The sequence below is a fragment of the Tenrec ecaudatus genome, chromosome 10, assembly GCF_050624435.1.
Source record: "Tenrec ecaudatus isolate mTenEca1 chromosome 10, mTenEca1.hap1, whole genome shotgun sequence".
NCBI classification, from domain to species: domain Eukaryota; kingdom Metazoa; phylum Chordata; class Mammalia; order Afrosoricida; family Tenrecidae; genus Tenrec; species Tenrec ecaudatus.
In genome coordinates, this window is record NC_134539.1 from 68,825,273 (window position 1) to 68,851,618 (window position 26,346).

Sequence of the window (26,346 nt, forward strand, 5' to 3'; positions counted from 1 at the left end):
GATCAATTTTTTGTAAACCTAACCAGTTCTATAAAATAGTCCTTTTGTCATTTAAAAGTTTTTAAAGAACTGTAGCTTGTGATAAAGGTAGCAGTTCAAATCACTTAGGGAAAAAAATGGATTTTAAATCACTAATAGTAAGAGAACTAGGTAGACAATTGAAAATGTAAAATTAAATCCATATCTCATAAGAATAAAGGTAATCTATACACAAAAGGTGGAAAAAGCCCCAACAAATCCAGCAAGTCACTTCTAACTGATATCAACCCTATCCTGGGTTTCTGAGACTGAAAATCTTTATGGAAGCAGACAGCCTCATCTTCCTCCCTCAGAGCTGCTGGTAGATTTGAACAACTGAGCTGGTGTGATTAGCAGTACAATCTTTAGCCAATTTCTCCACCAAATCCAAGGCAGCAATGGCTGTTCAGTTGCTTCTGATTCATAGAGACCCTATATGGGTTTTCCAAGAATATACGTCTTGGGAATAGACATATAGATACATGATAAAGATGTCTGTTTTCCTATTTTTGAACCCATGTTATATAAAATGTATCCATGATTTCTTCAAGTATTTTTATAGTTTGTATATATCTTTCTATGCAAACTATGTAGAAACTGTAAATATACTTGATGAAATCATTTGTAAATTCTATACAACCTGGGTGTAATAAAGAAAAAAGGGCTGTCATTCATAATCCAGCAGCAATAAAAGATTGAAAATTTGAGCACATAAAAAGACAAATGTAATAAGGTCTTGTGTAGCAAAAACCAATCTACATCTCAAAAGAAAGATACAGAAGACATGAACAAAATAGTTGCAAAATAAGTCCCTTAAACACATGAAAAGAAGTCCCTCAATAGTAATGGAACAAATACAAGCTAAAAATCGTTCCAGAGAATTTGAGCCAAGGGCGGCTGAGGGGGGCGGGTGCTCCGCTTGCCGTAGCGCGGACGAGCCGAGCCGAGCCGAGCCGAGCCGAGCCGAGCCGAGCCGAGCCGAGCCGAGCCGAGCCGAGCCGAGCCGAGCCGAGCCGAGCCGAGCCGAGCCGAGCCGAGCCGAGCCGAGCCGAGCCGAGCCGAGCCGAGCCGAGCCGAGCCGAGCCGAGCCGAGCCGAGCCGAGCCGAGCCGAGCCGAGCCGAGCCGAGCCGAGCCGAGCCGAGCCGAGCCGAGCCGAGCCGAGCCGAGCCGAGCCGAGCCGAGCCGAGCCGAGCCAGGGCCCGCCGCCCCTCTCCTCCATGAGGCCCAAGTGAGGCGCAGCGGCTACAGCCGGCCCGCGGCGCCCCCCGCCCCCTTCCCGCGCCCTCTTCCGAGCGCAGCTGCCGCGACTCCGGAAGGAGGAGGAGGAGGAGGAGCATGTCGGACAGTCTCGACCGGGCCCCAGGTGCTGGTCGGGGCGGGAGTCGGAGCCTGGGCCGCGGAGGGGGCGGGCCTGAGGGCGGCAGTTTCCCGAAATGCACGGGGCCTGCCGAGCGGCCGCGGCACCCGCCGCAGCCCAAAGCCCCGGGCGCCCTGCAGCCGCTGCCACTGCGCCAGCCCAGGACGGCTCCGCAGCCTGGGGCCCAGGGCGAGGACCCCGCCGGCCCCAGCGGCCTCCCGGGCCGGGGGCGCTCCCAGAACCAGCGAGGCCCCCAAGAGCTCCACCTAGTTCACAGGATCAAACCCTGCAGCAGCAGAACAACGAGGCGGCAATGGCCAAACCCCAGGTGGCTGTAGCGCCTGTGTTAATGTCCAAGCTGTCCGACAACGCTCCCGAATTTTACCCATCAGGTTATTCTTCTAACTGTACCGAATTCTATGAGGATGGTTGTGAAGATTATCCTACTCTGTCAGAATATGTTCAGGACTTTTTGAATCACCTTACAGAGCAGCCTGACTGTTTTGAAACTGAAATTGAACAGTTGGCAGAGACCCTGAATGGCTGGGTTACCACAGATGACACTTTGCAAGACCTTGTGGAACTCATCTATCAACAAGCCACATCTATCCCAAACTTCTCCTATTTGGGAGCTCTTCTGTGCAACTACCTGTCACATCATCTGACAATTAACCCACAGAGTGGCAACTTCCGCCAGTTGTTACTGCAAAGATGTCGGACTGAATATGAAGTTAAAGATCAAGCTGCAAAAGGGGATGAAGCAACTCGAAAATGATTTCATGCATTTCCCTTCTTTCTGGGAGAATTGTATCTTAATCTGGAGATCAAAGGGACAAATGGACAGGTCACAAGAGCAGATATTCTACAGATTGGTCTTCGGGAGTTACTGAATGCCCTCTTTTCCAAACCTGTGGATGACAACTTAATTTGCGCAGTAAAATTACTCAAATTGACAGGGTCAGTTTTGGAAGATGCCTGGAAGGAGAAAGGAAAAACTGATATGGAAGAAATTATTCAGAGAATTGAAAATGTTGTCCAAGATGCAAATTGCAGCAGAGCCATCAAACAGATGCGCTTGAAGCTTGTAGAACTACGGTCCAGTAACTGGGGTAGAGTCCATGCAACTTCCACATATAGAGAGGCAACACCTGAAAATGATCCTAACTATTTTATGAATGAACCAACATTTTATACATCTGATGGTGTTCCTTTCACTGCAGCTGATCCAGGTTTGGAGTTAAACATGCAGCCATCTAGCAGGGAAGCAACAAAGCCCACATGGAAGAAGCACACCAGACTGTGTGATCATGAGGTGTCATCGGGAAGAGGTATCAGAAGTTCGAGAAACACGCATCCAAATTGATATGAAGCGCTGGATGTAGTGGAGACCCAAAGTCCACCAGCAAGACAATTAGACAGTCCCTCTTAGAAGGGCCTCATGGGTGCAGTGTGGCACTGATGCACCACAGAACTATCTTCTAGTTCTTTAAGGTTTCCTCCCCCAGACGAATGCAGTGTGCCGGCAAGGAGTGGGGAGCCAGTGGAGGGGCCTGAGGGCTCAGCCCCCATACCAGCTATGTGGACCACTTCCCCGCACCCCAGAAGAATTTACTTGAGAGGACAGCACTGAAGTGAAGCTAGGGGAGAGGGACATGTTCAATCAGAGAAAATGGGAGCAAAGAAGGGAGAGGAAGAGCGAGTGGAGCACATCCTGGCCCATCAGGCCTGGAGGATGATATCCCTGCTCTGAACAGCCAATGGACAGAGTGAACAATATGGCCGATCCCACTATGAGACACACTGTCCCTTGATGGCCCAGGGCCCTAAGGGGGACAACACTAGAGACTCGGAGTCGGGACTGGCCCAGAATGACCCTGTGACACCGTAGCAAACCACTAAAAGTGTGCAGCAGAGCAACCGTGGGAGCAGAGCAGGGAGCCCCCAAGGGAATACAAAGTACAGACTCTGGGGCCAAAGCATGGACCTGACTAGAGGACATGCCTAGAGATAAAAAATCAGACCTTGACCTATTTACAGGTTTTTCTTTAAAAATTTTTTTCTTTTAATTAATTTATTCTTCTATGGGTAATTGGTTTCCCTTTTTGTTATCATAGCTGTGTTCTCACTCATCGCCTATCTTGCTATGACTTTATTTTTGATGCATATCACTATCTCTACAGATCTGTCTAGATAAGATAGACTGGATGAATAGTCTGGAGGAGAAAACAACGGGACCAGTGGTTCCAGGGGGACACGGGAGAGGTTGAAGAGAGGGCAAGGAGGTGGGGCTGACCAACCCAGGGACGGGGGAGCAATAAGTGATCCAAAATCAGTAGCAAAGAGGGTGTGAGAGGCCTGGTAGGGATTCAGCAAAGGCAAGGTAACCGAAAGAAATTACTGAAACCCAAATGAAGCCTGAGCATAATAGTGAGAAAAGAGGAACCTAAAAGGAAATAGAGGAAATAACTAGGTGACAAAGGGTATTTATAGAGGTCCAAAGACTGGAATGCACATAATGTAACTATATGAGTGTGGGGAAACAGATCTGTGTGCATATATTTATAGGTTTAGTATTAAGGCAGCAGGTGGACATTGGGCCTCCACTCAAGCATTTACTCAAAGCAAGAACACTTGGTTCTTTAAATTGGCATTCCAGGATGCACATTTTCCCGAAACAATTGCTGAAGAAAAATGTGTGCGTAAGCAAATGTGGTGAAGAAAGCTGACAGTGCCTGGCTATCAAAAGATAGAGAGTCTGAGGTCTTAAAAGCTTGAAGATAAACAAGCGGCCATCTAGCTGAGAAGCATCAAAGCCCACATGGAAGAAACACACCAGCCTGTGTAACCACGAGCTGTTGAAGGGATCAGGTATCAAGCATCAAGGAACAAAAAATCATATCATTGAAAAATGTGGGTGAGTGCAGAGTGGAGACTCAAAGCCCATTGGTAGCCAACCGGACATCCCTTACTGAAGAGTTGTGGGGAGGAGATGAACCAGTCAGGGTGCAGGGTAGCAACGGTGAAACATAACTTTCCTCTAGTTTTTGAATGTTTCCTCCCCCCACTATCATGATCCCAATTCTACCTTACAAATCTGGCTAGACCAGAGGATGTACATAGGTACAGATAGCAACTGGAAGCACGGGGAATCCAGGACAGATGACTCCTTCAGGACCAGTAATGAGAGTGGCAATGCCTGGAGGGTAGAGAGAATGTGAGGTAGAAAGGGGAACCTGATTACAAGAATCTACATATAGCCTCCTCCCTGGGGGAGGGACAGCAGAGAAGAAGGCAGGGGGAGACATTGTACAGTGTAATATATGACAAAATAATAATTTATGAATGTACATGCTGGGACACAAGTCGAACTTGAGTAAATTCAAGCACATAGAGGTTATACAGATATCTCTCTCTAATCATTGCACCACAAAGCTGGAAATTAACAGAAGGACAGGGAGGAAAACAAGGGTAACAATTGGAGGATGAACAATTTCCTATTGCAAAAGGAGTGGCTATTGACCCAGATCAGAGATGAAATCAGGAAGTTTCTATAAACCAATGAGAATGAAAATACGACGTACCAAAACCTGTGGGATACAGCAAAGGCATTTATCAGAGGAAGGCTCATAGCAATAAATGCATACAATCAAAAAGAAGAGAGACGTGGAAGATATGCTGCCACAAAACTTCCACCAATTAGAGCAGAGTCAATAGAACAACCCTACTAATAGCAAGAGGATAGATATAATAAAAATCAGTTGAGATACAGGACAGGGAAAACAAAACCATGGAAAAATTCAATGCCGCTAAAAGCTGGTTCTTTGAAAGAATTAACAGAATTGATAGACCTCTGGCAAATCTAACCAAAGAAAGGAAGGAACAAAGGACATTTGCAAGGATGGGGGATGAAACAGGAGACATTGCAACAGATCCCAATGAAATAAAAAGGATAATTACACAGTACTGTGAAGGTCTATTCTAATGAATTCAACAATTTGGAACACATGGACAAATATTTGGAAGCACAATCCTTCCCTAGACTATCCCAGATGGATGTTAACAACCTCAACTGACCCATAGCAATGGAAGAAATAGACAAGTAATCAAGGGATTACCAACAAAAAATCCCCCGGGCCAGATGGCTTCACAGGAGAATTCTACCAAGCACTCAGGGAAGAACTGACACCAATCCTACACAAACTCTTCTAGAACATAAAGAAGACAGAAAACTCCCAAACTCTTTCTATGAAGCTAGTATATCTTTGCTACCTAAAGCAGGAAAAGATGCCACAAGAATCAAGAACTATAGACCAATAACCCTAATGAACATCGGTGCAAAAATCCTTAACAAAATACTGGCCAATAAAATACAAAAGCATATTAAAAAAATAATTCACCATGACCAAGTGGGATACATACCAGGGATGCAGGGATGGTTCAACATACAAAAGTCCATCAGCATTGTTCACCACATTGGCAGGAATAATGATAAACCACATGATAATATGGGACATTCTGTTCTACTCCATATTCCTTGACTCATTGATGTAATAGCAACATTTTTTTGCCTTATTCATGGTTGCTATGCTTTTTTTTTTTAGAAAATGTTTTTGTTTGTTTATTAGGGGCTCATACACCTCTGATCACAAGCCATATATACATCAATTGTGCAAAGCATATTTGTACATTCATTATCTTCAAGCAACCTTCTTCTTCCAAAAACATACAAGTACCACCTTTTCCACTGTTGGGAGATCTAGTGCCCTATGGTTTGGGAGGGTTGCTTGTGACGCTGAGAGTGGCAGATATCTCACTTACAAACATCGCAGGAACTGAGTCAGCATGTTTAAACACATCCACAGGCCCCCAGGAAAGGCACTGGGCCAGGTATATATTTGTCTTCTGTAGATAAAGGGCTAATGAGGCAATTGTGTGTACGGTATTGCCTAGATCTCCCCTAAGCACTACTTTCTTCATAACAATTTTTTTCTATTTTCATTTTATTTCAGAGGATCACGGGCCACAAAAATTACACAGGCTGCATGCGGCCCCCAGTTTGGCAACCCTGCTATAGGGGATCCTTTGGTAAAGAGGAATCCCCTTTTTTTTCGAGATTCCAGCTTGGCAATGGGTTATTAGAAAAGAATTCTTGGAATCTGTGTAAATATTGGCTGATTTCCCTTTGGCCGGATGAAGCGCCCTGGTGAGGACAATCAGTTCAGCCTTTGGGGAAGTGGTGCCCTGAGGAAGATACATTGCTTCCCATGCTTTGTTAAGTGAACCAACTGCATGTGCTGTCTGCCTGTGTCCCTGGGGGTCTACCTGTGAGATTCCATCCACAAAAAGGGTGAAGTCAGGGTGAGAGAAGGGCTGGTCGTGAAGGTCAGGGCTGGGTAAGCTCCCCAATGACCTGTGGGCACGAATGGTCACAGTGGGCAGCAGAAGTATTTGGGAGGAGAGTAGCTGGATTAAACAAGGGGGATTGATGCAAACTTAAGTCTGGATTTTTGAGAAAAAGCAGATGGATTTCCTGCATCCTACCTGAGGGAAGCAAGGAGAGGAAATGGTGTGACAATAGGTCCGTGGGGAGAAAAGGCCTGAAGGGGTTGTCCCAGGGTTATTTTGAGGTTCTTCTTGGTGAGGACAGTGGCATCTGCCAGGCCTGGAGACACGGCTGCCATCCCTGGACCTTTGTGTCTAGCTGTTTGGATAAGCATACAATTGGAGAGTGGGTGGGTCCCAGAGGCTGGGTGAGGACTCCAACTGCCATGCCCTGCTTTTTGTCAGTGAAAAGAAGAAAGGGTTTATTAGGATTTGGCAAACACAATGTGGGGGGGTGAGGGGGGAGGATTGTAAAAGAGTTTCCTGTAGCTTTTTAAAGCCTCCTTGACCACCCAAGGGGAATCCAGGGATCCACTGGGAGTGCCTTTTGCTGTATCATACAATGGCTTAGCTATGGGGGAAAAGTTGGGGATCCAATGTCTGAAAAATCCCACAAAGCTAAGAAAGGAAAGTATCTGCTCAGCTGAGGTGGGTGTTTGGAGGTTTCCCAGCTCTTCTCATGGAACTGCCTGGGCGCCAACAGGCGTAGTGGCATCGGTAAGGTGGACCTGGTCTGTGTGCTGGTGGGCTGCAGTGTCTGGCGTGAGGGTAGATGCTGAGCCTATATAGCTGTTGTGCCAAGTGAGATCATAAGCCTGAGTGAGGTAACAAAACTCTGGCATAAGTAGTTGCGGCCTGTGTAAAGGAGCCCAGCAGCTTTTCTATATGAGATAAATCGGTGAGAGAAAATGACGCGTGACTGGGCCCTCCCCACTGCGACTTCACATAGGGCCCAAACTAGTGTTTGATGTGATTTGGTGTGGCAAGAGACCGGGGAGGACTGGGAGGGTGGGTTAGGGGACTGGGAGCTAGGTCCTGAAGGAGCTGAGTATGGTAGAGGACAAGCTGAGGGCAGGGACAGTGACTCCAGGGAGTCAGAAGAGACGGGTGTGGGGGAAGTTTGTTTTTTATCCTTGGGGTATGGTAGAATTGGAGAAGGGGACTGTGCTAAGAGCACCTGGGCGGGTTGACAGGTAGTACATAGAGAGGGACAGGAGCAAAGAAAGAAGCAGCCCTGGACATAAGGAATTTCAGACCACTTGTGAGACGCTGGCAAAATTTATCAAGGTCTCAGAGAATGTTAAAATCGAAAGTACTGTTTTTTTGGCCAGCAAGAGTCATTGTCCAATTGGTATTGAAGCCACAGCTGGTTACAAAAGAAAACCAGGTGCTTAGACAGCAGGTCTGGGCCAATCCTAGTTTAGAGAGATTGGCCAGCAAACACCCCAAAGGTCTATCCCTGGGAAGCTTGAATTGTTGGCTTCCCATTGTGCCCCCAAATGTGGAAAAGTGGAAGTGGAAGTAGGGCATCCCCAAGTTCCCTTGCCGCATTTGGAGTGAGAGGAAGGTCTCTGATTCCATGGGCGCTCCAATCGGAGTCAGAGACTGGGGAGAGTCCTGGACTCTCACAGTTGGGAGGGTTCCCTGGTGCAGATCTGCAGCTTGTTCAGCAGACGGGGACCGTGGGCAGACAGAGGCACAAAGGAAGCTGAGGAAGGAGGCCTGCTCTGTGACTGATAAAATAGAGAGTTGGTCAGAGGCCTCTGTCCAGGATAAGAAAAGGGGAATTAGAAGATTTTAGAGAAGTCACTGTAGAGCCGAAAACACAAAGCACATGAACAAGTAGAAAAAGGCCCCCAAATGTCTTCTGCAATAGAGTGAAGTCTGAGGGCACAGTGAGTGCCAGACCCAGGGCCAGCGGTCCTGTCATTGGCAGAAACCCAGGAAGGAAACACAGAGACAAAGGTGGGGGGCTACATGGAAAGTGGGGATTTGCTGAAGCCAAGGTGAGACAAGACACAGTGCAGAGAACTAACTGGAGTCTTGGTGAGTCAGGAAGAGAACGCCACACTCGCCTAAGACAGGGAAGGGGTGCATCAGGAGCCCTTCTCTCCTATTAGGTTTTCAGCACCAAATGGGAGGTAAGTTAAGGTACAAGGGCAAAGAGAGAAAAAGTTAAGAGGCTGAAAGAGCTCTTTATTAAAGAAGAAGCTCTCGGACAAGGTTCCGCAGTCTAGCAAGTAGTCCAGGGAAGTTGCGCCCAGTGAGGAGAATGGTGGGCTTTTAAAGGAGGGGCCAAGGAGGGTCCCTTTGGGGAGGGGGAGGGTATGCAGCTGCTTGGGATTTTCCACTGCTGTCATATTTTCCCCTTAGTCTAATTGTCCAGCTGTTGCAGGTGGGGAGGAAAGGCAGTTATTCTTGGAGCCTATTCCAAGAATTGTCCATCAGCTTCGTTTCCCGGTACTAGCAGGGAGAAGGGTTGAGGCCCTGAGAGCCTGTCCCTGACTCAACAAAGAGATGGTGCACCTAGGAGGGCCATGCACTTGGATTGGCCCATCTGGGCCAGGTGAATTTAATTCAGCCAATGGGGTCAGTCAGTACCATCGACCACGCCTCCTAATGGGGGTCCTGGAAAGCCAGAGGTGTGCTCTTGCACACTCTCCCAGCTGCTCTGACACATTGCAGTGTGGCTGGGACACGGTCACGCACATTTGTGCCACTCCTATCCTTTATAAACTCACTTGGATCACAAGGCAGGCTTTGGAGTGAATTCTTTCTCGTGCAAAGCCAAGGACCAATGAATGTCTGCCACAAGAGGGACCTTACATTATGGAATGGTGACTCAGATACATCCGGCTGAGGAAACAGCGTTCGGCTGGACTTTAAAAGCGCAATGCGTGTGATTTGGAAAGGACACCAGTGGGGATTTATCCTGACATGGAAGTCGCAGAATCGACTCTTTGGTATTGTGGAAGCCTTATCACTTCGTGTCTGTCGTTCTGTTTCTGCTCCCTATTTTTAGGAGAGGCTATGGGTCTGTCTTTTTGTGTTTCTGGGGGCTTGGATGCACAAACTACGCCTTTTTGCTTTTCAGTGGGCTGCTTTGTGTCCCAGCCAGCTAGACAGCCGTGTGCACACACATAAACCCTGTTGGTCTCTGCAGGACTCTAGATTCAGTGGCTTTCACCCTCCCCCACCACCACCAGTTGACTAGGTCATGTGTGGAGGGTGCCATTTTCCAGACCATGTGACTTTCGTTCCCTGGCGGAATGGTGCCACCCAGTGTCCACCATTTTTGCTGTAGGGCAACAGCATGTGACCATAGCCAGGATTACACCCACAGCTCCAAACACATGGGTGGTGTTGCCTAATAGGCTGCCTGTTTGGGCCCTGGGGGTTAGCCCTGCCTAGTCCCAGGGTCGGAGGCTTCCCTTCCCTCTAGCTTTCTCCTGTGTTTACAACAAGCTGTTCAGTCCTGCAGGGGGTTTATTTCAGCATTTGCCGGGTGCTCAGGGGGTTTGTTTTCCTACCAGCTGATTTTCCATTGCTAAAGCCAAGGCCAAAGGCATCCGGGAACCAAGCCCCTGAGTACCTGTTTTTTTTCGCCTTTCAGCAACACTGCCTTTAGTACATCTTGGATCCAGCTATCCCAATTTCCCTAAAATGTTCCCTGAGCAACTGAGCAATCCTTCCTACCCTTCACAGGTTCAAGAGCTTGCTCCTGCCAGCGTTCCCCTTTGAAGGCTACTGGGAGGCCATTCCAAGCAGTGGTCTCACCTTTGGAGGTCGGTGAATCACTCGGGCCAGTAATTCCCTCCGCAGGCCCTGTAAGGTCACCCAAGCCGGAGGCCAGTGTTTGCTGTCTAGAAAACAGTCGGGACCAGTTTTCCAGCAAAGACTGGGGCCCTGACCTCTCCCTTAAACAGGGACACCTGCTTGAGGGCCTAGTTTCACGGCATTCTAGAAGTGTGCGCTGAAACGACATTACTGACCTTGAGGCATCGAGCTCCCAGTAATTTTGTTGTGCTTTCTAGATGGGTATCAGCAGTTTGACATTTACAATAGGGAAGAGGAGGTACAGGTTCAGGAGGAGAGAAGGAAGGACATCAAGCATGCCCAAGTGTTGGCTACACTTGCTAACTGCCTGTCAACCGCCTCCCAGGTTTCCCAGATCCAGGACCAAAGTGCCAAGTGCTATGTTTGTCGGGAACCAGGCCACTGGGAACAGAACTGCCTTAACTGGATAGGCCGCCCAAGGACCATGCCACCCCAGCGAGCAAGCTGGCCACCAGGGAGCCACTTGTCCTATGGCAGATGGCCAAGAGGAAGGGCACCCACAGGCCAGTGAGCAGTTGTCATTGAAGATTGTCCTGGCCAGGCCAGCAAAGCAGCAGGAGAGCTGCAGCAGGTCTGGAGCCTCGGGTGAGCAGTCAATGTGGCAGCACGGTCAGTGGCTGTCCTCCTAGCTACTGGGCTGCCTATCCCGTCCTCGCCTCCTTCCCTGGGCCCCGGGCCCCATTCACAGGTGGAACCATGGAAGCTGTTGCACCCAGACCGCTCAGAAGCAGCATACAGACAAGCCGCCTGAGAGCTGCTGGGGGTGTATCACCACCATTCCAGGACAGACAGGGGCTCCACAGGAACGCTGCCTCACATCCATCACAGCCTCTAATCCGGTGGATGCTTTTACCCCGTTCCTGGGTTTACAGTGAACAAACTCCCCTGCCTGTCAGTCCTAAGACTTTTTTACTTCCTGTGACACGAACCGGCCACCAAGGGCACCGCCACCTCACAACCTTACCGCTATCTCCCTAAACTGTTCACCTGTTTGTTTTTTCTAGAAGTTCTCAGGTTACCAAGGTCTCTGAACCAAGTGTGCAAGCTCCAGGACCACCAGCTCCTGGACCACCTCAACCTCATCCATCTTGGGCCCTGAGCAGACAACCCCTTTCCACAGATTAAGAAGGGTGTGGACCCAAAGCCCCACTTTGCCCTTTTTGCCAGCAAGAAGTAGCAGGAGATGTCATCGCCCAGTAGCCCAAAGATTTGGGTCCATACCTCTTCAGGGGGACAATGTTAGGTAGCTAGCACGGGGACTGGAATGTCTCCACTGTGCATGTTCAGAGGTTCGAGCTTCAGGCCAAGAAGGGGTGGTACACCTAGGTGGGCAATGCACCTGGAATGGCCCATCTGGGCCAGGTGAATTTAATTCACGCCTCCCAGTGGGACGCCCTGACAAGTCAGAAGTTTGCTCTGGCCCTCTCTCCCCAAGCAGCTCCGACACACAGTGCAGTGTGCCCAGGATGTGGTCCCGCACATTTGTGCCACTTCTATCCTTTATACACTCACTTGGATCACAAGCCAGGCTGTGAATTCTTTCTTGCACTAAGCCAAGGACGTTTTCTCCCACGAGAGAGACCTAACAGAACAGTCTGGGAAAACAAAGCCTGGGAAATGCTCTTTCCATCTATTGATAAAGCCATCGAAGATGGCAGCAGAGCATTGGGGAATAAATCAGAGTGACGGCATGGAATTAGTGTCTAGGGACAATTTCTTAAGGAGGAGAAGGGAGATAAACAGGATTAGGATGGTTTCCAAATATCTACACTTCATTAATGATGCTATTTCCTGAAATGTAAAATCTATGACTAACCTAGTTTTCTAATGCCCCAATTAAAAATATTTTAATAAGCATAATACTTTATAAAATAATTAATGTACTCTATACTTTGAAAACACATTTAGAGACTCTCATCTTCTGTAAGGACTTATTTTTTCTTTATGTTTATCCATACTATTAATGCGTATAGCTTATGTCTATATTTTAAAATGTATGAAAAATATCACATGATTTCTAGTTTAAAAGTTTTTTTCTTATAGAGTCTCTGTATCTTATGAATACACTCAATTCAAACCTAACCTAACTTAGTGCCATTGAGTTGGTTCCAACTTTTTTTATCATTAATTGGGGTTAATACATATATCAAATAATTCCATAGTTCAATCACATCCAGCAGAATTGTACATTTGCTACCACAATCAGTTTCCAAACTTTCTTTTTCTATATGGGTCCCTTGATGTCATCACCCCTGCACCCACCACCACCTCTGGGTCCCCCTCCCTGAAAAACCATTGTTTCATTTGTTGACTTTATAGGTTCATCATTCCTGGTTTTCAACCCTCCCCCAAATGAAAACACATGTACTGCAATTTCAAGAGGGTAAGCCCCAATGACATAACACTCCTGAGATACCCCTTAATATGTGCAATCAAAAAAGCAAACAAAACAATATAACTCCCCAAAACATAAGATTGCAGTAACAGGATCATATCCAGCATGCATCCTAGGGGGATCTGCTGACAAATTTTAACTGTTCAAGTTAGGTTTCTGCCTCTGATCTTCTATACCCTACTCACCAATGCACTCCGGTTAGTGACCACTTTCCTTCTATCCCTCTGTGGATAGAGGTTGTTCACTGGAGGTTTATTTCCTATCTAGCTCCACCAATGAGTCTTGGGCTCCCACTCATCCATAACCTTCTGCAAACCAGACCCTCATAATTTAGACTCTGATACTAATCCCTCCCTTCAACTTCAGATTGTATGTTTCATGGTGTGCTTCTTCCATGGGGACTTAGTTGACATCTCACTTAGATTGCTGCTTGTTCTGAAACTTTAAGACCCCAGATGCTATTTTATCTGGTAGCCAGCCACCATCTAGTTTCTTCACCACATTTTTCTGTAGCGCCTGTCTCCTCTGTGTTCCCATCCTGGAGGACTGAGCAGGGCCATGATGTAAGTCCTAATTGTTACAAGTTGGAGCTGGGATTTAGTGTGAGCCCAAAAGCCATTCCTGGGTCTATGTTGGTTTGTTTGTTTGGTCTTGCAATTTATTCTCACTTGGGAATTAACCCAAATGTCATGTCATTGCATTGTTCAAACTCAACAAGCAGAATAGTGCCATTGCTTCCATAATCACGTCCCAAGCATCCTGTTCTTTCTGGGCACATTGGCATCATCTCCCTTTTATCTGTGAGAACCCCACACCACCCATACCATCCATATATGCCATTGTGTTCCCCCAGATGTGTTTGCTCTGTTTCCTCACCCTTTTATCACCGTCCCCATACACACTTTCTGCTGCCCCTCCCCAGCCTCCTTATTCTGTTTGGTTCATCCATCTTGGGTTTCTTTCACCAAAAAAAAAAAAAAACCCAAAAAATTTATTTCACAAATTCAAGAGGGTAATCCCTCACTCCATAGCATGTCTGAAACACCCTGATATGAACAAACAAAACCCAAATGCATTAGAATGATCGTCACAGGTTTGCCAGTATAACACATATCTTAATACAAAATTAAGGCATTGATGTAATAAGACCTTATTTGTGCACCTACCAACAGCTCTCCAGAATTGATAAAGCTATCTCCTGCTTCCTCTGGCTTAAGCCCTCGAATTTCTAGGTGAGTATGAGGTAGAATTCAATCCACCCAGTGGAGTTCCCTCATGGGATCTCATTGGTGCAGCCTCTAGAGCAGCGGTTCTCAACCTGTGGGTTGCGACCCCACTGGGGATTGAACAACCCGTTCACAGGGATCACCCAAAACCATTGGAAAACACATATTTCTGGTGGTCTTAGGAACTGAGATGTTGGGTTCTTACCCATACTGACACAAAATGTAGTAATGTAGTTTACTGTTGTTATATAAAGGCTGTTACCCATGCTACACCATGCTTCAAGACAAAATCTCATTTATTTGTAAGGGAAATAAATTTTTCACAATATATATTTACATTTTGTTTTGTGATTAATCACTGTGCTTTAATTATGTTCAATTTGTAGCAATGAAAATACATCCTGCATATCAGATATTACATTATGATTCATAACAGTAGTAAAATGACAGTTATGAAGTAGCAACAAAATTTTATGGTTTGGGGTCACCACCACATGATGAACTGTATTAAAGTGCTGTGGCATTAGGAAGGTTGAGAACCACTGCTCTAGAGCATGCTGTGTGCCTTGAAGATCCAGGATTCAGTGTCTCAATGCACCACCACACCAGGTCTGCGTCCCCAGGATGCACTCAGAAGCCCGGGTCAATGTGGCCCTTCGCATTGTGGTCCTTCATGCCCCTGAAAGCCCTCCCTGCCCAAAGCATTTTCAGTCCTTCTTCCTCAGACCTGGAAGTCAGTGTCCCCTCTTTTCCTACCAACAGATATGACACTGTGTTCCCCGAGAAGTGTTTGCTCTGTTTCCTTGCTCCTGTATGGTTCTTCCCATCTGTATCCTTCCTCCCTCTGATAGGCCTGTCTACCTGTGGGGGTGGTGGGGGGCTTCTCACAGATATGCATGTCAACCTCATGTTATGCATCCCCCTATCTCCTCCCTTGACCATTTGATCCCCACTGACTTGAGTCGCCTCAGCCCCCCACCCCCAACCCCGGCCTAGTGCATTTCTAAATACTTACCCGCTTAAAATGCTTACCTGGAGTGGTGGTATATTCTTCATTAGCACCAGAGGTTCTCTGTGAGGCTGTCTGGTGCCCCAGTCAATAGCCTGGATGTCCGACAAGCCTGGGCTTGTGCCCACTTTGCTGCTTAATTCCACACCAGTGGACTCCTACAGAATTTGTCTTTTTGTTCTTGATTAGTTTTACTCAGCATAAAGACTTCCTGCTCCCTCCACGCCATGTGTTGAAGTGCTTCTTACATTCATCGCTATTTTTTTTAGGAATGCGTGCTATTCCATTGTGCATGTAAGAGTTTCTTGATCCAATCATCTACTGATGGAAATTTGGATTGTTTCCAGCTTCTTGCTATGGTGAACAGTGCTGTGATGAACATGGGGGCTTGCAAACATCTCCTCGTGATCTGTTTCTTATTTCCTTTGAATATATGCCCAGTAATGGGATTGCTGGATCACATGGTATTCCAATTGTTGTCTGGTTTAGGTATCACTATATTGCCGTCCGCAGTGATTGTACATATCTACAAGACCACCCGCAGTGGATAAGAGTTCCATTCTCACCACATCCTCTCCAGCATGTGATGTTCTCAACTTTTAAAAATCGGTTACAGTTATAGATATTAGGTGGTATCTCATGGTTATTTTGACTTGCATTTCCCAGTGAATGGAAGCATTTCCTCATGTGTTTTAAAGCCATTTGAATGTCATCCTTTGTGCATGGTCTATTCAGGTCCTTTGTCCACCTTCTCGGGGGATTATGTTTTTCTTGTTGTAGACTTGTAAATACTATAGATTTTAATTAGTCCTTTGTCCCTTATGTCATTACTGAGGATCTTTTCCCAGTCTGTGGACTCTTTTTACTCTCTAAATGAAAGTTTTCTACGTACACAAGTGCTTCATATCTAACAGGTCCCACTCATCTATTTTGTCTCCCATGGAATGTGTTTCCTGTGTTATTTCTATTAGCCTGGGCAATTCCTGCACTAGGGCACTCAGATTTGTCCTGATTTTCTCATCAATGATCCTGATAGTTTTGGGTTTTACATTCAAGTCTTTGATCCACCTTGAGTTTGTTTGTGTGCATGAGGTGAGATATGGCTCTCATTCCATCCTTCTGCAGGTGGATATCCAATTTTTCAAGCACCATTTACTGAAGAGGGCATCTGCTTCCCATGTCATGCTTTTGGGCTCTTTATCTAAAGCAGTTGTCTATATGCAAATGTTTTTATTTCTGAGTTTTATGTTCCAGTTCATTGACCCATGTGTTTACCATTACACCAGTACCAGCGTTTAGACAACTGTGGCTGTATAGTAGGATTTGAAGTCAGGAAGGGTACGGCCCTCTACTTTGTGCTGCTTTGTGAGGAGTTATTTGAATATCCTGGAATTCTTCCCTCTCCATATGAAAGTGGTAATCAGTTCTTCCAACTCTTTGAAGACTGACGCTGGGATTTGGATCAGGATTACATTGAATCTGTATATTGCTTTAGGTAAGATTGACATGTTCACAGCATTAAGTCTTCCAATCCACGAAAATGGGTTGTTCTTCAATTTGTATAGATCCCTTCTGGTCTCTTGTAATAATGTCCTCTAGTTTTCTTCATACAGGTCTTTTGGTTTTTGATTAGGTTTATTCCTAAGTATTTCAGCTTCTGCACAGCCATTGTGAATGTTCTAGCTTCCTGGATATATTTTTTAGCATTCCTATCACTGGTATATAGGAATCCAATTGATTACTGCTTGCTAATCTTGTATCCTGCTACACTACCAAACTCCTCAATTGTTTCTAATAATCCTATTGTGGACACTTTGGGATTATCAATATACAAAATCATATCGTTTGCAAATAGCAAAAGTTTCACTTCTTCTTTACCAAATTGCACTACCTTGATGCCTTGCCATTGTTTTATGGTATTGGCTAGGGCTTCCCGGACAATGTTGCGTACGAGTAGGGGTAAGGGACATCTTTATCAGGTCCCCTTATTCATTGGAAATGTTTTCAGCTTTTCTCCATCGAGTGTAATATTAGCTGTTGTTTTTCATATATGGCCTTTATTTTATTGAGAGTTTTCCCTTCCAATCCTATCCTCTTGAGAGTTTTTATTAGGAATGGATGTTGGCAGGGAATGTAGGACAGATAAACCCCTCAGGACCAATAATGAGAGCATCAGTATCAGGAGGGGAAGGGTAAAGGGGGGAGATGAATGGGGAATCAATCACAATGATCTTCATATGACCCCTCCCAGGGGGATAAACATTGGTCAGTGTAAGACATGAAAACATATATATATATAAATTATCAAGGGTTCATAAAGGAGGGAGGGTGGGGGAGATCGAGGAAAATGAGGAGCTGATACCAAGGGCTCAAGAAGAAAGAAATGTTTTTGAAAATTATGATGACAACAAATGTACAGATGCTTGACACAATGTACAGATGTGCTTGACACAATGGATGGATGTATGAATTGTGACAACAACTGTAAGAGCCCCCAGTACAATGATTTTTTTAAAAAAGGAATGGGTTTTGGATATTGTCAAATGCTTTTTCTGCATCCTGTTTTTTGGTATGATCATGTTTGTTTGTTTTTTGGTCTTTTGAATTGGTTTCAAGTTATATCAGCTCTATGGGATAGAGTAGAACTACTCCTGGTTTCTGAATCTGTAAATCTGAAAGTGAGCATACAGGCTGGTCTGTCTACGGAAGAGGAGCTGCTGCGTTCAAACCCTTGATCTCAGTGCCTCAATGGCTATGCCATTCTGCAGCTCGGTCTCCTTTATGAATTCATTAAAACATTACAGAGCTAGGAAGTACACATAAGAGAACTTTAAAAATATTTTCCACTCCCCAATGTCAAACTCTGTGCCATCAGGTTGATGTCGACTCAGACTCAGGGTACCCTGAAAGGAGAGGATAGAGTAACTGCCACCTCCCAGTTTCCTAGTTTACCGTTAACTCTTTGTGGGAGTTAGTCTCCCATTTACCACTAGATGGCGACAAATACCAAAATTTGAATGAACTATGAGCAAACCCTTTCACCATGAGTAATGATTTTTAATTAAACCACCCATTTTTTACGCTTGAAAACAATTTTAAAATTACACGAGTAAAGGATGCAACTAAGCAGAATCTAAACAAATATGTCGTCACATTCTGGGCGATTAACAAGCAGATCCTCCTGGGGAAACCCAATGGAGTACTACTGGAGCCTGGAGGTTAAAAACATAAGCTAACAAGCACAGCTATTTGTTTTTATGACACCTTTGCCCTCCACAACTCTACAGAGACGCTTCCTAACCTTTGACACAATATGAGTCTCATGCCTAACAGAGTAAAGTCCAAGTCTGTGCTTTTCTGTCAGAAAATATAACGATCTGGGACTAGCAGAGTTGAGGAAATTCTTCCTTTGGAAGGTTAGGTTTCTTCATTTCTAGAATTTCTCCCTTTATTTTCAGGAACAAGTGCCTCACAACAAAAGGATAAAACAGAATTTGGCGACACAAGACCATTCTCACAGTTTATAGTACCTTTCTTTCTATTTTTATCTGAAAACAATTTCACTGCTTTCATTTTTAAGAGATAATTTCATTGTGTGTCATTATGTTATCTTAGAGAGGTTAGAGCATTTGTGTGTTAAACATGTGTCGTTTTGACAATGCGTCTTGGGTATGAAGTGTTCCCTGTCAGTGGCACCATTGCTGCCTTTGATGGGAGGGCTGCGGAGGCTCTGGACTCCCCTTAAGGAAGTGTTTGGTGGGTCGCCCAGTAGCTGGACAGCAACACCTCTCCTCTCAGCTGTTTGGGCGTCCTTTACACAAAACAGCCCCTGTGATGATTCACTCGTCATGTCATGGAGATGAGCATTGTTAGTCCCTGTTTGTGACAACATCGTCACCAAAAGTTCTGGACACTCACTAGTTATTTTCTGTATTTTTTTTAAGTGGGAAAGACTTGAATCTTTGAAGTGAAAACGGTCTAAGACTGATAAAAAGAAATGCTTAAAGTACTGATGCACATCAACAAGCCTTAGCAGGCACGCATCTGCCACATGTCTTTCCCGCTGACTCCACTGCGGCCCCGAGAAGCAAGGAGAACAGTGGCCACAATGTACCGACTTTACCGAACACATCGCTTCATAAACTGTGTTCCTTCCTGCAGGTTTCTTTAACTAGGAGGCAAGAGGAGTGACTTTTATGTGGATTTGTTTTTTAGTTCTCAGAACATTTTCTAAAAGTCGTCTAAATTGTAACTTGATATTTACTTGTAAGTTAAATTTTTAAAAATCAATTATATGCTACTAGGTGATAAATTTCACATAAAATTTAGTTTCAATGTGAACCCAATGTACAAACTCCTATCTTTGGCCTTTAATTAAGCTTGCCTTTCTCAACACTGGAAGAGAATATTAATATTGCACCCTATCTTGTTTAAAATATGTAATGTCGAACCTTCTGGGAACAGAAATGGTCAATATCATACATGCAAGTTTCCTAAATGTAGACCTTGGACCTCAATCTCAAGTAGAGTCCAGGTGAACAACAGCTGTTCACCAGCAAACACAAATACCAGAGGACACTGGGTTGGGGTCCTTAATTCTTACCTTGACAATGACACCCCTCCCTCTGATACACCCCAAATATCATAGGGAGTGGCCAGAGGAGGAGATGGAAGGGTAATGGAGAAATGAAGCTCATGTTGTTAGAAAGGAAAAGTGCCTAGAAGAAAAGTGTCTCATCAGACTAAAATTTGCTCAAGCTAGTACGGATAGTTTTTGTTTGTTTACATCACCTTTCTGACGGAAGCTGAGGAAAGGCCAGCCTTTCTACTTCTGTAAAGAGTTCCAGTCGGGGAAACCCACACTGACCAGTCTACCCTGTCCTACAGGGACACTATGAGAAAGAATTGACTCTGGCAGTGAGTATGGTTTTTGGTTTTCTGATCTAAGTCTGAGGCGTCGTGGAAAAGAATGATAATTCACAAACAAAATGAAGACGCTACATCCAGTGCCGGCTTCATGGGCACTCGACCTCATCCCGTGTTCGGGAGAGCTCCCAGCATGGCTCAATGTCCTGCCTATGCCATCCTGAAATTCCTCGTAATGTTTGCACCCTGGCCTCCACATTGCCATTTTGCATAACATGCTGCGTGGTATGCAGTAGGAATGCTTGCTTACATACCCTGACCCCTTTTATGTTACGGTGACTTCACTTTGTTATCCCATGAGAGATAAATCATCAACTATTTTTCATTTGAAATTTCACATAATATATTTTTCCTAAAACTCAACATACAAGTTTTACGGGTCAGTAATCAGTTTTTCTTCTTTAAAACTAGATTAAAAATCATTTTATTGGGGGCTCATACAATTCTTATCACAATCAATACATCCATCCATTGTGTCAAGCACATTGGTTGTCTGGGTTTTTTTTTAAATCATTTTATTAGGGGCTTATACAAGTTTTATCACAATCCATACACACATCAGTTGTGTAAAGCATATTTGCACATTCATTGCCCTCATCATTCTCAAAACATTTGCTCTCCACTTAAGCCCCTGGCATCAGGTCTTCATTTTTTCCCCTCCCTCCCCACTCCCGCCTCTCTCAAGACTCCTTGTTAATTATAAATTATTATTTTGCCATATCTTACCCTGTCTGATGTCTCCCTTTACCCACTTTTCTGTTGTCCGTCCCCCAGGGAGGAAGTCACATGTAGATCCTTGTAATCAGTTCCCCCTTTCCAACTCACCCTCCCTCTACCTTTCAGTATTGCCACTCATACCACTGGTCCTGAAGGGATCATCCGCCCTGGATTCCCTGTGTTTCCAGTTCCTATCTGTACCAGTGTACATCCTCTGGTCTAGCAAGACGTGAAAGGTAGAATTGGGATCATGATAGTGGGGAGTGGGGGGAAAGATGCATTTAGGAACTAGAGGAAATATGCATTTTTCATCGTTGTTACATCGTACCCTGACTGGCTCATCTCCTCCCATGTAATGGGATATCCAGTGCCCTCTAAATGGGCTTTGCATCTCCATGCCACATTTCCCCCCCTCGTTCAATATGGTAAGATATTTTGTTCTGATGATGCCTAATACCTGATCTCTTCGACGCCTCGTGATTGTACCCACAGGTGTGCTTCTTCCATGTGGGCTTTGTTGCTTCTGAGCTAGATGGCCACTTGCTTACCTTCAAGCCTTTAAGACCCCAGATGTTATATCTTTTGATAGCTGGGCCACATGTACTTATTCACCTGCTTTGTCATCAGTGGTTGTGTCAGGAAGGTGAGCATCATAGAATGCCAATTTAGTAGAAGAAAGTATTCTTGCATTGAGGGAGTACTTGAGTGGAGGTCCAATGTCCTCCTGCGACCTTAATACTAAACCTATAAATATAGGCACATAGATCTATTTCCCCATCCTCATATATAAATATATTTGCATATGTACATGTCTTTATCTAGACCTCTATAAATGCCTTTTGCCTCCCAGCTCTTTCCTCTATTTCCCTTGACTTTCCTCCTGTCCCACTATCATGCTCAGTCCCCACCAGGGTTTCAGAAATTCCTCTTGGTTACATTATCCTTGATCCTGCCCTACCAAGTCTCCCACACCCTCCTCACCACCTATTTGGATCACTTGTTGTTCCCTTGTCCCTGGGTTTGTCAACACCACTACCTTTCTTCCTATCTCCCCCTCTCCCATGTCTCTCCAGAACTGGCAGTCCCGTTGTTTTCTCCTCCAGATGGTTCATCCAGCCTATTTTATTTAGACAGACCTGCAGAGATAATAACATGCACAAAAACAAGACAGAGCAAAACCAAGCAACAATATACAACAAAACAATAACAACAACAAGCCAATGACAAAAAAACAAAACACAAGAAAGAAAAGCTTGTAGTTAGTTCAAAGATTGTTTGTTGGCCTTTAGGAGTGTTTTCCAATTCAGTCTGTTGGGGCACCATGACCTGACCCCCAAGTCCACCTTCAGCATTCCCTGGGGACCTCACCGCTCTATTCCCTTGTTGTTCTGTTGCACCTCCTTAGTGTTTTGCTGCAATTTCCACACTGTGTCTCCAGTGTTGTCCCCTGTAGGGCTATTGGTCAGTGAGGGGCGTCATGTCTCATAGTGGGGCCGGCCATGTGGTCCTCTCTGTTGACTGGCTGCTCTAATTGGGAACATAGTCCTCAAGGCTTGGTGGGCCAGGATGTGCTCCACTCTCTCCTCCTCCCCCTTAATCTGCTCCTGTGTGCTCCAATCAGATATGTCCCTCTCCCTGAACTGCAGATTAAATGCCGTCTTTTGAAATTGATTCTTCTGGAGGGAAGGGCAGGTGTCCAGTTAGTAGTTGGGATTGGAGCTGGCCCCCCAGACCTCTCCTCTGGGTCCCTACTCCACGCCAGCATGTGTGTCAAGCACATTTGTACATTTGTTGTCATCATGATTCTCAAAACGTTTTCTTTCTATTTGAGCCCTTGGTATTAGCTCCTCATTTCCCCCTCCCTCTCTGCTTCCCCCTCCTTCATGAACCATTGACAATATTTTTTTCTAGATCTCTACATACAAGTTTTCTATGTTAGTAATCTATTTTTCTTTGTTTAAAATAGATGCTAAAAGACTAAAGTGGAGAACTGACCACAAAGCATTGAAAAGGAAGATACACCGATACTAGATAACCCAGGACAAAGCTATTTGAAGAATAAAATTTGATAACATTACAATCTATTCCTGGTTCATTTCTGACAACACAAACTTTCCAGTGACCACAGCCCTTCTGGAAAGGGAATAACCGTGATTGATTCAGGGAGAAGCAAATGACGGCAGGTGTATTTCCATTTGCCTGGACCAAACAAACAGGGTTTCTTCAGCAGGGGACAGAGTCTGAATTTCTTTTCTTTTTCCGCCCTCTGCCTACCTCTGCCTTGTTTCCCATTCCCATGTCTTCTTCTTTCCTATCTCCCTCATCTTCTGAGCCGCTTCCCTTGGCAAATATTGCCCTTTTCTTCTAGTGTCATTGATTTGTCTAAGGAATGTGTACCCCCCACACACCACCCCTGCTGTTGCTGATTACCTTATAGGCCTGTCTAATGTTTGGCTGAAAGTTGAGCCATGAGCAGCAGTTGTAGACTTAAAAGGTCAATTCCTTCCCCGGTGTGTGAAAATGCTAGTGGGATTCTCGATGTGCACACACACTAATCAAGACACTGCACTTACTTTCTTTCTGTCCTGATCATGTTTTCACATTCTCCCTGTTCCTTTTCACTGCTACTTTTCTTGTTACTGCTACGTCTGATTGCCATCAACAGGGCAATGATGAGCATATGGCAACCCCATGAACAACCGAACGAATTGTTGCCTGCTCCTATACCATCTTCATGATCACTGACATGTCTGAGTCCCTTAGCAAACGGATCCGCAAGTGCTGTTTCCGCAGTATTCCCTAGGATTTTCACTGGATAATTTTCAGGAGTCCTGGACTATCTAACGTCTTTAATCGCCACTGAAACATGCCCACCATAGGTGACCCTGCTGAAACAACAATGGAATAACTTCCAGCATCTAAGCAATACACAGATCACCACAGTACAACAAACATATAAGAGGTGGTTATTGCTTTGATTCAAACCAATCAAGCCGTCCCGATTGACGTTTTCTTTATCTTCACAACCCACTATTTGCAGTCTCCTCTTTCACTCTCACTTGTTCTCTTCTTGCTGCCATTGGTTGCCATCAACTCCGCTGTGACTTACGAGACACCGTGTTCCATAATCATAGAGAACGAAAGCGTGTCATGAAGCTTCCCATTACCTGAAGGGTTGACCCCCAGACTGTAATGATGTACAGTGGAACGGAGTGTCCAGGGTTTGATTTATAATCCAAGGGGGAAGTCTTATTCCATCTATCTGCAGCATCGAGAAAGTGATCTTTGTTATTGTAGAGCATTTTACAATGCATTACACGGTAAAAGGACTTTTTCTGTGAGTATGCACACGATGAGCTCTGCACGATAGCAGCAGCATTAATGTTTATTGAGCTATGTCGCTGTGCTAGGAGTCTTGGTGGCATAGTGAGTTATAGACTCAGCTGCTAACCCCAAGTTACCAGGTAGGAACCCCCAGCCACTCTGTAGGAGAATGAGGCTTTCTACTCCGGCAGAGGCTGACAATCTAGTTGAGTTGCTCCGCATGGGAATTGACTGGATGAGAGCGAGGTTAGAGTGTTGTTGTTTGGAGATGAAGGATATGTTATCCCCGTCCTCATTACAGCAGCAGCTGACGTACAAAAGGACGTAAGGAATTTAGCCAAGCCCTACAGTCAGAAAATGGTCAAATGCCATTTGAATCAAGCATCCTGTCTGAGTGTGAACTGGGGTTTTAAAAATAGTGTCCTTCACCGAGTCATCAGTAAAATGGTAAACAGTGTAATAATGATAAAAAGACACAACTCTTATGCATAAAACCTGAAGAAAAAAAACCCAACAATTTCAAAGGTGGTCACTTGGAAAATTACTGAAAATACCAAATCTCCACCCCTGGAAAAGATTTCAGTCCTCTTCTGAAAAAGTGCTATTTCCACATGACTGCATTTTGGGTTTCCAAAAGATACCCAAAGCCCTTTCTCTTCCTATGTGTCATCTCTATCTCTGATAAAAGATTTTCTTCTTAGGATACTCATTTGTTTCAATCCACTTGAGTATGTAGCTAAGTATTGCACAATTCCTGCTTAATCCAGGAATTGTGCATGCACAATCACAGGATACCGATACAATCTGAAATGAGCAAATACCAATATACCTGTTCAGGTATTCTAGGGTTTTCCCAGAATGTAACCAGGTAATCATTCAGTGGCATGTATTGTCAGAAATTAAATGTGTTCCAGAGTTATCAGGAAAAGTGTTTTTCTCATAGAGACAATTTATTTCTTAGTGCTCTGTTTAATTTTAATGTTTTGTCATGGAATTTGAGGTTGTAGTCTTAGCTGCCTGCCTCAGTGTACCAGCCCCGGATGTCCTCTGAATAATTACCAAGGTACTTTTCAAACATAGATATCACATAGTGGGCACATACCTAAAACGTACGGGGAGATTGCTGCAGGCAGCTTATATTCCAAACCCAGATATGAAGCTATATGGTGGGTCAAGTTCTCATGACTGTGCAATGTGATACATGCATGCTGTAGGGATTCATGGAAGAAAAGGAGAGGCGGTGGCCAAGAGAATTGAAGCTACAATCAGTTGAAGCAGAGTTAGCCTTAAATGCTGCTAAACATGACCAGAAATCCACGGACTCAATCCAAGTCACTTAAGGATGATCAAATGAAGCTATCTCCTCTTATCCAGTTCTGCACCCAAAGAAGATGACTCTCGCTGGAAGATAGCTTTCCCTTTGGCTTTGTTTAAAAGACTGTGTTGCACGTGCTTAAGTGCATGCCTGCAAATCGAAAGATGGCTCACACCCCTTGGGAATGAAGTTGTGAGTTAGTGTCCTTAAAACAAACAACATCATCTTATAAGTTGATTCAACTCTGCCCGACTCTGCCCGACTCTGTCTGATTCTCTGTGAATCATAACTAGTGTGACAGTAAATAGCAATGAGTTGCCTTTGTTTTTTTTAAAGCAAAGTTGTCACTGTATTTGTAATAAAAGCCATAGCTAAATTGATGTTGTAATCTATCCGAAAGGAAATAGAAAGGCTTTAGATTTAAATTTAATATCAGAGGTAAAAACTCAAGGAAGACCCACGGGACTATGCCCAATCATTTTTTGACACAAAGACAAAAGTAATGCACTAGAGGAATGATTTATCGCCCTTACAACAAACGATAGAGGAACAGTTGCACATCCATAGCCAAAATAATTAATAAACAAGTCTGATAGCTTACATAAAATTTGCTCCAAGTGGATCCCCAACTTACATGTGAAACAAGCTATATTACAAATACTCATTATAAAACTAAGGATTGAACATTTTCAGCGCCTAAGGTTGGGTTTATCCTGAAATTGGCAATCAGCCCATATAGAAGCAACAGTCAGGAAATCAAATGACATATCTCATGAGAAATCTGCTGCACAAGACCTCTTTAATGTGTTGAAGAGTGAAAATATCACGTTGGGGCTAAA

The 26,346-nt window shown here is 44.8% G+C and overlaps 1 pseudogene; it reads left to right on the top strand.

Annotated features, from left to right (window-relative positions):
* Window positions 1-1,339: 1,339 nt before the first annotated feature.
* On the top strand, window positions 1,340-5,903 carry LOC142459200 (polyadenylate-binding protein-interacting protein 1-like; annotated as a pseudogene).
* Window positions 5,904-26,346: the final 20,443 nt, after the last annotated feature.